We start from the raw sequence: 2,525 nt of genomic DNA on the forward strand, positions 1-2,525 counted from the left end.
AGGATAAATTACGCTTTTATTCAACTCATGATATTTGTCAAATGGTCCCTATCGGGCTTACAGTAAGATTCCACTTGGGCTTAAGACAGAAAATAAGAAACTACTCTAATGCTAATTAAACTAAAACAAACGAAGTTGCATCGAAATAACTAACAGAGTTGACCCTTATTAAAGATTACCGAGGAATACTAGCAGGCATGCAACAATACGGCCGAAGCGTAGTAAGATTAGACTTAAAGCAATGACGTGGCCAGAAGGCATAACACGCTTTCATAACGCTCTACTAGGAACTTCTAATCCCTTCTAGTGAAGTGACTCTACCTTAAATCCTGTTTCTTACTCATTTACATAATAAACGATCCTGAAAACTCATTCTGATAGGGAATCGTAGGTGGGAAATAAGGAAATAAAGGAAAGTATGTTCAAAAATAAAAATAACTATTAGGAAATTAAAACAATTCCAAAACATAAATATCCCACACATTTTAAGAAGTGTATTATCATATCAACCAGTACTCAATGAATATTGTGGTTTCCTAGAGTCTTATAGAATTTTTTTTTCTAAATTTCAGATTATTTTAATACCTTCTGTCTTTTGCCCTTTTGTCAGGAATTTGCTTTAATTTTGTTAATCGGCTCTTTTACCTTCGACAGCTGGAGCGAAATCGGCAACATTGTGTTCCAAGTATGTGCATTCTAGGCGTTGTGTTACAGATAATTATAACAGTGTGGTTTTTCGTCCAATATCTTAATGCCGCAGGGAATCGACTATCCTTCTGTTGGCAAAAAGAAATGGATATATACTTTGAAAGTTCAGTATTAAATTTTTCAAAACATGCTAAAAGATTTTAAAAATGCAAAAAAAATATCGTAATAGAATCTGAAGTTTTCGTTTAATCCCTGAAAAAGTTTTCATTAAAGCATAGATCTACAAATTAAAGAATTAATCTTCCAAATTTCAAAACAAGGAACTTAAAATCATATATTAAAAATGAGCTGAAAAAAGAAGCAATGCCAAACAGTACAAAAAGAGAAAAAAATTCTTATGGTATTATTCTATCATGAATTAAAGTCAATTTCTCATATTTAATAAAATATAAAGACTTTTGTACTTATTATTTAGAGAAAAGACTTTGTTAGTATATGGTTTCAAAACAAAGAGGCAGCAAAAGAGATTAAAAAGAATCGAGGATGTGGACGTAACTAAACGCTGTAGCAGTGTTGAAAGGTAATCATGTAGTTCTGCAACAGATTTCTGAGAATTTTAACAACCATTAAAAGAAGAATCTAAAGATAACTTTTTTCATACAAACTTTATTGTTCTTAATGAATTTTGAAATAATAGGCCCTATAAAAGCATAATATTAGCAAGAACGCTTTTTTCAATGTATCAATTACTACTTGAATTAGAAATGTTTTAATAAAGATACATAACATTTCTCATTTTCAAAACTTGATTCATAATTTGAATTTAAGAATTAGCTAGTTTCGGAGACGGGAAAGTTTTATTTTGTTTGATTACCAAATATTTGCTTTCTACTTCCAAATTTAGGCTTTAAATGTAAAAAATGTCTTCGAACGAGGTCGGTTACCTTAAAAAAAAATTCAGTTTGAGTCGGTCGATTAATGATATTAAATTAGAATTAACTCCCTTACACAGATTTATGCTTACTATCTTGGAGTAGTTGATGTTTAGCACATAAGAACTGTGTTTGCAAATTGTTTTTTGCCTTATTTTTCCAGTTTTTTCACTATATTAAATCAAAACTTAAAACCTCAGAAAGCATAAACATTTTCTCACTGTCGTTTCTACATTTGGAAATTAGTTTACTTTACTCTTAAAACTTACTTGACATATTTTAAATATTGAAAGTACATCGAAGAATTTTTTCGTGGGATCCTTACTTAGACGATTTTCGAAACAGAAAATGAGCATTTAAAATATATAATTAACCCTGCGTAAGTAGTCATTAACTGCTTTACGTTACTTGTTAAAACATAAATTTTCTTTCCGTTTCTTGGTGATTCATCTAGTGTTAGAAAACTGTAACTACGCTTTTAAGCATGCCATTACTATTAATCACCAAATCTGGCTTTTATGGTACTCATCCGTGAATGATCATTAAGCTATATTAGAAGTTTCTAGAAATTAATTTCTCGTCTTGGAAAGATTCGTTCAAGAAATCTCATATAAATGTATCAAGTTAATTATACAATCATATTTCATCCTCACATATTGGACTTCTGATCTTACTTATTTTTTCCACGTTATCTTTCCTCATATACTTAGTTGTATTTCTTGTCTATAATATATCATCGGAAGCTGTTTTTTGAAAAAATGCCAGAGTGGTATCGGTTAATTGTAATTCTGAAAGACTAATAAGATGCAAGAGTTAGTTTTCTAAAGTCAAATTATTTCTGTCTTTCTTTTTAAGTTGTGAAGTAAAGCATTATGATTTAATGAAGACTTAAGTTTTATGCTATTTATTTCTTTCATTTACATCGTTTAACTTTTACTAGACAAC

This window comes from Stegodyphus dumicola, chromosome 5 (genome assembly GCF_044657685.1).
Source record: "Stegodyphus dumicola isolate Sdum_Otavi_A_Nest chromosome 5, ASM4465768v1".
NCBI classification, from domain to species: Eukaryota; Metazoa; Arthropoda; class Arachnida; order Araneae; family Eresidae; genus Stegodyphus; species Stegodyphus dumicola.